Source organism: Odocoileus virginianus, chromosome 21, assembly GCF_023699985.2.
Source record: "Odocoileus virginianus isolate 20LAN1187 ecotype Illinois chromosome 21, Ovbor_1.2, whole genome shotgun sequence".
NCBI classification, from domain to species: domain Eukaryota; kingdom Metazoa; phylum Chordata; class Mammalia; order Artiodactyla; family Cervidae; genus Odocoileus; species Odocoileus virginianus.
This window is the reverse complement of record NC_069694.1, coordinates 38273877-38284777: the sequence shown is the minus strand read 5'-3', so window position 1 is coordinate 38284777 and position 10901 is coordinate 38273877. Positions and strand designations below refer to the sequence as shown.

The 10901-nt window shown below is 40.0% G+C and overlaps 1 protein-coding gene across 1 annotated transcript in view; it reads right to left on the bottom strand.

Annotated features, from left to right (window-relative positions):
• The window catches only part of C21H4orf17 (chromosome 21 C4orf17 homolog), a 92841-nt gene extending 87349 nt beyond the window's left edge, over positions 1-5492 (bottom strand). Inside the window, exon 1 of the mRNA XM_070452172.1 lies at positions 5371-5492. The gene's annotated coding sequence lies outside the window, so the exon portion shown is untranslated. The remainder of the gene's footprint in view (positions 1-5370) is intronic.
• Between the last annotated feature and the right edge of the window lie 5409 nt (positions 5493-10901).

Sequence of the window (10901 nt, the reverse complement as noted above, 5' to 3'; positions counted from 1 at the left end):
TTGATGAAAGTGAAAGAGGAGAGCTGGCTTAAAACTTAACATTCAGAAAACTAAGATCATGGCATCTGGTTCCATCATTTCATGGCAAGTAGATGGGGAAACAGTGACAGACTTTATTTGGGGGGGGTGGGGCTCCAAAATCACTGCAGATGGTGACAGCAACCATGAAATTAAAAGACGCTTACTCCTTGGAAGGAAAGTTATGACCAACCTAGACAGCTTATTAAAAAGCAGAGACATTACTTTGCCAACAAAGGTCTGTCTAGTCAAAATTATGGTTTTTCCAGTAGTCATGTGTGCATGTGAGAGTTGGACTATAAAGAAAGCTGAGCGCCAAAGAATTGATGCTTTTGAACTGTGGTGTTGGAGAAGACTCTTGAGGGTCCCTTGGACTGCAAGGAGATCCAACCAGTCCATCCTCAAGGAAATCATTCCTGAATATTCATTGGAAGGACTGATGCTGAAGCTGAAGCTCCAGTACTTTGGCCACCTGATGTGAAGAACTGACGCCTTGGAAAAAAATCCTGATGCTGGGAAAGATTGAAGGCAGGAGGAGAAGTGGATGACAGAGGATGAGTCAGTTGGCTGGCATCACCAACTCAATGGACATGAGTTTGAGTAAACTCTAGGAGTTGGTGATAAACAGGGAGGCCTGGCATGCTGCAGTCCATGGGGTTACAAAGAGTCGGACGTGACTGAGTGACTGAACTGATAATACTATTAAACATACAAGTTCAGCTACAATCACAGTATAGTATATATATATATATATATATATATATATATATATATATAACATATATATCCTAATATTCAGTTCAATAAAGCAGCCCCTAAGTCCCTATTTGCTTAGTAATGACTCTATTTAACAAAATAATGTTTTTAATTGTATACATCTGCACTGGCATAGCTTGCTATATCTATTTATGTTTTTGCTGTCTAGTTGCTAAGTCATGCCCAACTCTTTGTGACCCCACTGCCCACCAGGTTTCTCTGTCCATGTCTCCAGACAAGAATGAGTTGCCATTTCCTTCTCCAGGGGATCTTCCTGACCCAAGGATTGAACTCACGTCTCCTGTATTGCACGTGAATTCTTTTCCTCTGAGCCACCGGGGAAGCCCCGTATCTATATATACAATATACTTAAAATTTTTAATAAAATTTAAAGATTTTATAAAATGTTTTATGGTGAGTTTTTAAGAGGGTAGTTCTATTCATTATAAAACTTTTATTCACTAAGGGTAAAGCATTAAGACACCTATATAAAACATATGAAATACTTTGTAAGAAAACTAAGTAATGCAGGTACAGCAGAAATTAGAGGTTTCAATATAAGGTTACAATACAGCTTGTATATTCCTGCCTTGGGAGATTGCAAAAAGTCTAGATACTTAAAGAGTATTTACTTTTATATGATGAGTATTTCCCAATGGAAAGTGGCTTGAACCCAAGGGGTAAAATTTCTTTCCTTTGCCAGTTTCTTGATCTATGCTTAATCTAGGTTTAAAAAACAAAGCAAAACAAAAAACAGCAGAAATATCTAAAAAGGCATATTAAATTCCTTCATGAAGTACCTTCATCATCAGCTGTTCAGCCATGGCAATTCTCAAAGCACATATAGTTACAATTTATTAGAAAATATATACATATACAAGCAATACACACAGACACACACACACTCTCCACCTAAGAATCATTCAGAGACTCCTCACCCATTAGCAACATCTGCAGTTACAACCCAAACACCTCGTGTAGGAAAACTGATCCCCAAAAGCATTTTTAACCAGAAAAATTTGTAAAGTACATTAATGGTTATGTCCCTTACCTCAAATTTTGAGAAAACTTGTTACACAAGGATATCTAAAGTTATATACAAATACAGTTACATCAGAAGAAATGAATCTAAAAAGGAATAAACATTTATCTCTCTCAGACCAGCTTTTTAAATGGACTCCACTTTATGCCTAGAGTTTCTTATAAATTTTATTTTTTAAAATGTTGTATATGTCACAGTTTTATATTTTTAGTGCTTTTTATGAAACTTTGTGAAATCATTTCTCAATTCTGAGCTCGCCATGGCCAAACAGTGAGCAGAAAGACCTTCTTCAATCTTGCCAGGGAAAACCTGCTTATGAGCAGTTTTTCAAATCACCAGAAAATGCTGGTCCTAAGCAGAGATCAGGAGATTGAAAAAATTATGTATTTTTCATTTCTAATCAACAAAGCCATGAAGCAGTGTCAAACTGACTTCTTGGCTGTTAAATCAGAGGATTAAATAGCTATAAGAATGTCAAATAAATATCCAACTTCTTGCTTAAAAAATAATCTAAAACTTTATCTACTTAAATCATTAGAGAAAGATATTAATTTATTACGCAATTTTTCTTTTCATTTCAACCACATACCAAGCAATGAGTTAGGTAAACACTTAGCTCATGGTGGTGAGTAAAACAAATGTGGCCTCTGCCCTCACAAAGCATATGGTGTAGCAAGACACCCATTTAATAAGAAAGCAAATAAACATGCAAATATATCACTTAGACATGTGATGTGTTAAGTAGGGCAGTGACTAAAGCACTGTGTTAGAGAAAAAAATGAAAGGAAGGAATCTTTCAACTTTCTATAAGGTGTCTTGGAAGGTGTAATTTAAGCTCACATCTGAAGGATGAGCTGGAACAGGCCCCATGAAGAGAGGGGCAGAATTCTTCCAGTTGGAGGAACCACATATCCAAAGGCCTGTAATCTGGGAAAGTTGATCATCTCCTACTGGGAATTGAGAACAGATCAGAATGGCCTCAAAACATTAATAATATTTTAAATGCTGATTCCTTATGAAGACTTTTGTATACTTATCTCAATAGTCAGTTTCTATATGTACTTGTTCAGAAAATAACATGCTTTAGCTATTACCAAGATTAACATTAAATGATTTTTACTTAGAAGAAAATGGCTATAGATAAATAGATATAGCTTTCCCAGGAATACTCTTTCCCCCATGACCTTAACTGCAACCTGCAAAATTCTCCCCATCAGCATTTTCTTTGTTTCTCACTCCTCTCTGTATCAAAAAGTTTTTCTATTCCTCTATAATAATTAGCTGACTGAGGCCTCATAAACTAGCTTGCCATATTCACCTCCTTCATTCATATATATTTTATTCATCTTCTTGTTTCTGACTCCCTCATAGAACTGGATTCCCTTCACCAATCAGCCTTAGATTCCTATAATTCTTTCCACCATTCTTCTGACACTGCCAGTCACCCAACAGACTACAGAGAAGTGAATTATGTCTTGTCTTTGAGAATTCAACCCACTATACACGCAGAGGTTTCGAAGACAGAGACTGTGCTAAAATTTTTTTCTTAAAACAGTACCTAGTAAAACATTCTCTGCCCAATGAACACTATGCAGACATTACTGACTGATTCACAATTAAATTGAGCGGATTATATATTTCTGGCTGTGTCAAGTGTCCAACTAAATACATCATCATGCTAGTCGAAGAATTAAAGTAGCAACTACTCTTTCAAGTAGCCAAATATTTAATTGCAAATTTGCATTTATTTTTCTCTACTATAAACAAATAGACTCATTTAAAATTTTAGTCAACGTTTTAATTAGGAAAGTTTTTTGAATTTGCAATTGCACATTTGGAGAAAAATTATTTTAGCTTGTTTAGTATTTTATGTTTCAATGAAAATTTTGTCAAGGAACCCAATCTTACATAACGATCTGGAATGCCTCAAATATAGTATGATTCATTCATCATAGCCTTGTGTAAAACAAACTTTCCTACCAAAACCCCATGAAGTACAAATACTGTACTATGGCTGTAGATTACACAGGTTTAGTCAAAAGCATGATGTGGTAACCTGATTCAGAAGGTCTGGGTTTGAAACTCAGTACCTGTTTCCTGAGGTCCCACCTAGTTCTAACTTTCGAAAGCTATAAGGAGAATGAGGGCTCTTGGTTTCTCTTTACTTTGGAAAAGATGACTGAGGATCACTTCCCCAGGAATGAAGGGTGCTAAAGCACTTTCAGTTAATTTTTGCAAAATAGGGGACACATGCTAGTGAATTAATTGTGGCAACTGAAAATCAGGAAAAAAGGCGTTCCCCAGGAAACCACCGAAGGTTCTGGGGAACACTTGGCTAAATCTGAAAGAAATTCTTGAGTTTGATCAAGGAGCAAATAACTTGCAGTGGGGGCAGGGAAGGGGGAAAGCTGGGTAGAGAAAGAGAGAACACAGTTTTCTCATCAGGAGCTCAGCCCTGGCACTACCAAGAGGCCCTATTTCTCCTCTACCTGCTTCTAGAGGCTTGGTATGGCAGAATTCTAGCGTAATCTGGGCTGTTGTCCCTTTGAAACAAATTATCATCATACTATGTCATTTTGTAAGAATGCCAATTTCCCCAAATTCTACAGTTCATCTTGTGTGAAGGATATTAATATCTATCTTTTTCTTCTCATTGCTTTGAATATCTCAGTTCATCCAAGTGATTTCCCCTAATTGTAGTCGGGGTAAAAATGAAGAAACTGGGCAACTGCCCTACACTGGATGAATATTTCAGAGGCTCAACCAGCCCCCAGCCACCAGACTTAGGACTTTCACAAAAGAGATCAAGCATGTTCCTTTGGTGTCGGTGCAGTAGGCAATGCTTGAAGGAACAGCAACAGGCCCTGAAAGAAAACACCTAGCCATCCCCAGAAGTCTCCACACCGCACTTAGGAGGCCTCCTGCATGAGGTCACTCCACTTTCAACCAAGAATATTTTTCTCTTTTTTAAAACTTACACAAAGGAAATATCCCCATTGCTTTACCCTGAGACTAGCCTGGTGTTTTGACCTTACCCATGTGGATTGTCTCTCCACCTCCAGGGAATAACCACCTCGCTACTCCACGGGCAATGCAAACTAACATGACCAAAACTAAACCCTTTGTTTTCTCCAAAGTTGATCTGCCTCCTGGTTCCTCACTTTGGTCTGTGGCCCTACCATCTACTCAAACTCAAAAGCCAGGCCCCTTGCTGGAATCTTCCCTTTCCATCAGCTTCCACAGCAAATGATTTCTCAAGACCTCTGGATTTTACCTCCGAAACCACAAATCAATTCCCTTGCCCTCTTCCCTGCTACTAAGTTTCCCCAGTTTGTGATTTGTTCTCTCATCTCTTGCCCAAATTCCTACAACAAACATCAACACGAGTCCCTGCCTGTTACAGTACAGCTTTGAACAGACTTGTCCAGATTGTCCAAGTCCATCCACAGGAACGCCCACAATGAGCACTCTTTTTCTGTTCTTTAAAATACCAAAAATCTTTTTGAGAGCAAAGTAGGAAGTGGCACCAACCCCCTTGTACTATATCCTCTTACCTGAGGCTCAGAGCAGGATATTTCACAGCCTCCGCATGGACAGGAAGTGCAGGGTGGAGACTGAAGGCCTGTTCACTGTGGAGCAGCTCAGCTTCCACCCTGGTTGACTCTTGTGAGGCGAGTGTGAGAGAAATGGACATCACCTGAAAAGGGTGGGGAGAATGCCACGCTCAGGTGCACTCTATCCACAGACCTCGCTGATGTGAGAGCTTCCTATCAGAGCAAGAACTTATTGCTCCCTTTCTCTTCAAAAGTAGATGTATCTTTCACTGGTTTGTTTCCCCTGAAAACCAAGATTGAGGATTCTGAGTCTAAATACCATGGATTTAACTGCTTTATTTTTTTCCAAAAACAAGCTTAGTGATACTTTGGGAATCATGGCATTGTTTTAGATTTACTGAGTTTGGCTTTGTTGGTGTCTTTTTTTTTTTAATGTAAGCCATTTTTAGTCTTTATTGAAATTGTTACAGTATTGTTTTATACTTTTTGTTTTTTTGGCCAAGAGGTATATGGAATCTTACTCCCTGACCAGGTATCAAACCTGTAGCCCCAGTTAACCACTGGACCACCAGGGAAGTCACTGATTTACTGCATTTTTAAGTGTAAGTTTTCTGAATCAGCCCTCTATATCCTTGGATGAAGAACACATGGATATGGAAGGAACTTGATGGAATCTGAGCATCCACAGTGGGTACTGGAACTAATTCCCCATGGATATCAAGGGATGAATGCACTCAACCAAAACACAGTCTGTGTAACTTCATTTTCCCTAATCTTTGGGAAATTGCCTACTTAAAGAGAAATGTTTTGATGTCCTATTATCTCCCTCTAAGGTAATTACAGATAGAGCTTCGGGGAATTCCCTATACCCTGCCTCTTGTCTTATTCCCCTCAGAATTGTCTTCCCCACCATCTCCAGAATGAGACAGCCAAGGAGCAAATCTGACCAAGCCGCTCCTTTACTTACAAGTGATTCCAGAACTTTGCTTTGCTTCTTGGACATGAACACGAGTCTAAGGCCCTTCCTGAAGGGCCCTCCGTCCCACCACACTCAGGCAACACTAAAATGCTTGGGTTTCTCCTGCACTCACTATGTTTAGGTGTCTTTTTCCTGCTTGCTTTCTCGTTTGCTATTCCTATTCCTAGACTATTCCCCCAACTTGCTCCCTCATCTTAGCAAATTCCTGCATCTCCTTTAGGATTCATTTTAATCTTCACTCCTCAAGAACACTTCCTCTGACCTCAGGGCCTCTCTGCTCTCTCAATAGCCTAAGTGTGAGTCGGTCACTGTGTGTGCCATGTTAGATTGTCATATTCTGTGTGTGTGTTCCCTCACAAGTCTCTGCGTCTGTCTCCAGCGGCCAAAGGAGAGGCTAACAAGAACAGACATACAATAGTGCTTCTTAAATAAATGCATACAGCTTCTTAAATAAAAGTATAAAAAAAAAATCCCCTGAGTCCTTGTTTCCTCTGCAGGGCTTGGGAAGAGGTTGAAATTGGCACTGTCTAGCTAGGCCAAGGAGAAGGCAATGGCAACCCACTCCAGTACTCTTGCCTGGAAAAATCCCATGGACGGAGGAGCCTGGTAGGCTCCAGTCCATGGGGTCGCTAAGAGTTGGACACGACTGAGCGACTTCACTTTCATTCATTGGAGAAGGAAATGGCAACCCCCTCCAGTATCCTTGCCTGGAGAATCCCAGGGACAGCGGAGTCTGGTGGGCTGCTGTCCATGGGATCACACCGAGTCGGACACGACTGAAGCGACTTAGCAGCAGCAGCAGCAGCTAGGCCAAAGAGTTATGAGCAAGCTCATAGTTAAAATAGGAAGAAAAATCAGAAACCACTGCTCCCTTTTGCATGAACCTTGGGACACTTTTTCAACTGCCTTGTTCATTTCTCTCTTGCAGTAGAGTTGAGGAAAATGAGGCAACAGCTGAATATTTTGTGCTTGATGAAAACACCAAAATGAAATGCTGGATCACCATGTGACTTGAACAAAGCACATCTTTCCATGTTTATCATGCCTGATTTAGGGATTGCTTCACAAATGAGAGGGAATGTACAGAAAATGATTTGTTAATCAGTATATAAATAAGTTTCTAGTTTACAAATGATTTTGAAAACTGAGGAGGCTATTGGGGAAATGCTTATATCCCCACTGTGACTCCAAGTCTTTCTTTTATACTTTATTTACCTTTATTAATATTAGCTTTTAATCCCACTGAATTGATCCCATTCTCCTATTTTATGTTCTTCAAACCTCCTACCCCTACATTTCCTCACCTATGATAGGTTCTAAACCAATACGCCTAGGTTGAAATGGCAGTTTCGTTCAGTGATCTCTAAGTGTTTACCTTGGTTGTTGCTATAATTTTCATGTCTTTCTTCCACAGGTTGGTGAATGTCTAACCCAGGAAGCCAGAAAGTAGAATTGTCATCACAGTCATGTTCACATTGAATAGTTGCTGTTTATTGACTTGTTTGGTAATCAACTTGAGGGCAGGACCAATGTCAGTCAGGAACCTAGCAGGAAACAGTAAACTTAATCAAATTAGAGTTTAATTGAAGAAAGTTTAAGAAGGGATTTTTTTCTTTTTCTTTTAAGAACCGTAGGCAGTATGAGTCATTCCAACAAGGGGTGATGAAGTATTCAAAGCCTTATTACAGTGGGAAACTGTTATCACTTCCAGGCCTGAAGGGCAAGGGCAGGGAAGAGTTACCAGAATCCAGCAAGAGCTGGAGACAGAGCAGAGGGGCTGCCTGGCAGGAGCAGTGGCCAAGAGCAGAAGAAACAGTCCCTGCCCAACCAGGATGGGTGATGAGGAAGACAGGAAAGAAACATCCCAGTCTTTCTCTCCTTCACCCTTGATCATCTGCTGGTAATCTCTTTGACTTGACCCAGCCAGAATCCATAGGCCAGGGAGGCCTGTTGTTCCAGCTGTTGGGATCAGCCTCCTGAGAGCACAGAGAAGGACAGAGAATGATCTGAAGGTCAGGCAGGGTATCACAAGCATGGGGCACCTACCTCACTCTTCCTTCTCTCCCCAGTACCTGGCACAGTGCTTGTCACCTAGGTCTCAATGTAACTGAAAGTGGGGTCTAACTACTCGCCACTCAAAAACCAATAAAGAGGCAAGGTTGGTGGAAAGGAAAGTTTGCTTTATTTCAGGGGGGCGGGGCGGGGAAGCAGACTCCTATCCAAAGACTGATTCCCCCCCTACTGCCAACCAGTAGGCAAGAGCTTTTATAGACAGAGGGAAGGGGCTACATTCAGAAACAGCACAGTCTTCTCTGACAGTCATTTTGAAATTGGTCATCAGTGGTCTGATCAGCATCATTCTGATTGCTTAGTCTAGAGTTAATCTTCAGTTCCATGGCCAGCTTTTTCCCATTTTCTTGAGGCCAGTTCTTGGAAGTGTGGCAGCTTATGTCATGGCTATAGTCTAGTCATCATGTAGCTAACTTCTTCCATCTGGTGAAGGTTTCAGTATCTAATAGACAAGTCACAGGATATGGCTCAGAAAGTTATCTATAGCCCTTGAGGAGATCCTTAACTATGTTCAATGAGTAAACTATTTTTATTTGGTCTTGTTGGACTGTTTTCTTTTGTTTCTGCATTTTCTCACATCTCTGACTAAACTTATTCCTTGGCTAAATATTTTTCAGACAAAAGGTAGGCTGAGGACATGGCAGGGAAGCGCCATAGGGAAGCACCATAAATATTTAGTAAATAAATGACTCCCTCTGGAAGTATTCAGAGACAACCTAAGCTGGTCCAAAAGTGACTGAGAATTTCTGATGAAATTACTTACCAAACAAAGACTTGGCTGACTTGACCATAGTGCTTCTTCATATTACTTGTGTCTCTCTGATGATTCACAACTGTTCCCCTTACATTATTATAACCCCCTGATGGATTTTAGGTTTTACAACAATTTGTCTACCAAACATAATTTTAAAGCAGTTATTATCAATAAAAACCATACAGTCACCCAGGTTCTGATCAGCATAAGATATCTAAGGTTACCACAGTGAGTTTACATAGCTCAACTGAAAGAAAAGCAATTTGACCCCTTAGCAGTCTTATCAAGAAAAGATGTAGGCTTGTTTAATATCCTAAGTAGCTCTTTGCCCCCATTACTCCATTCTCACAGTTCCAGGATCTCTAAGATGAAGAACCAACAGATTGTCTTGAAATGTGATAAACTGGTGTTCTGGGGAGAAATTAAAGCCAGCATGAAATCTGCAGTTGACTTTGTGACCACCATCCTCCCCTTTTATGATATGAATGTATGATGTGTTTATATATAAATTTATTTTTTCAGAGGTATAGAATAATGCAGTGCTTAAAAGAAGACTTGTATCTTGACAAGGCAAAGTACTGGGACAGAAGGATCCATTTTTCTCTGCTATGTTAACCTACTAATCTATGAAACACATCTAGGTCTCTGAACAGGACATCTGCCTCCACAGCTTCTCCAATCATCCCCACCATTCATTGTGTCCCTGGATCTGTCTTATGTAACAGTTTCTTTCTCTATGTAAGGGGAATAAAAATCCTGTTCTTTGAGAACCAAGATTAGAAATCTGTGTATATTTAGTGGCACTACTTTTAGTATCAGCCTCAGGCTAATTCTTTCACATAAGACACTTTTGAAATTCTGGGCAGATATAAAGACTACACTCAGTTATCAGTGTCCTATGGCTATTACAGGCTCAAGATGCAGTAACAGAGTTTGCAATGTTTCAGAGCTAGCACTGGCTGGCTTCTCTCTTGAACTTTGAAACCAAAACCAGTTTTAGGGAGAATCAAGGACATAATTATTGTCATCATTAACAATTAACTTTTAAAAAAAACATATAGTTTTAAAGGTCACTTTCTGTTTACAGTTATTACAAAATATTGACTATATTCCCCATGTTGTACAAAACACCTTTGATCCTATCTGAAAGCTAGTAATTTGTACCTCCCTCTCCCCCACCCCTAAATTTCCCTTCCTACACCCTCCCCACTGGTAACCACTAGTTTGTTTTCTATCTCTTCATTAACAATCAGCTTTTAATGGTTAATCTTATGTATAATTCATTCACCTTTCATCTACCCAAAGTTCAGAAATATGGTAGTAATCACCAGGACAAATCTGCTCAATTTTAGCAAGTGTTCCCAAAGGGAAAATTGAAGCCTGCCAGTCAGAGATCCTTTGAAAGAAGGGCCTTCTCTGTAGACCAAGTATTCCTTAGGTGGTATGTGGGATTCAAGAAAACCTAAGAGCAGCTTTCCTTTCAACTGTATAGAACTGAAATCATGTTATAGTTCGGGAATAGTGAAGGAAGTGTCCTAGAAGTGACTGCAGTGGTCTCCATTGATGTGGACTTGGTCTCAGGAGGGCCAAAGGAGTCCCTTTGCTTGGCCACAGTGGGAGAGTGACATGTGCTCACTGTCTATATATATGGGTGCCTTGGGTCCCTTCTGGCTTCAGCTGCCTACCATGTGGCAAAAAGAGACTTTGATACAAAACTAAATTGGCCTC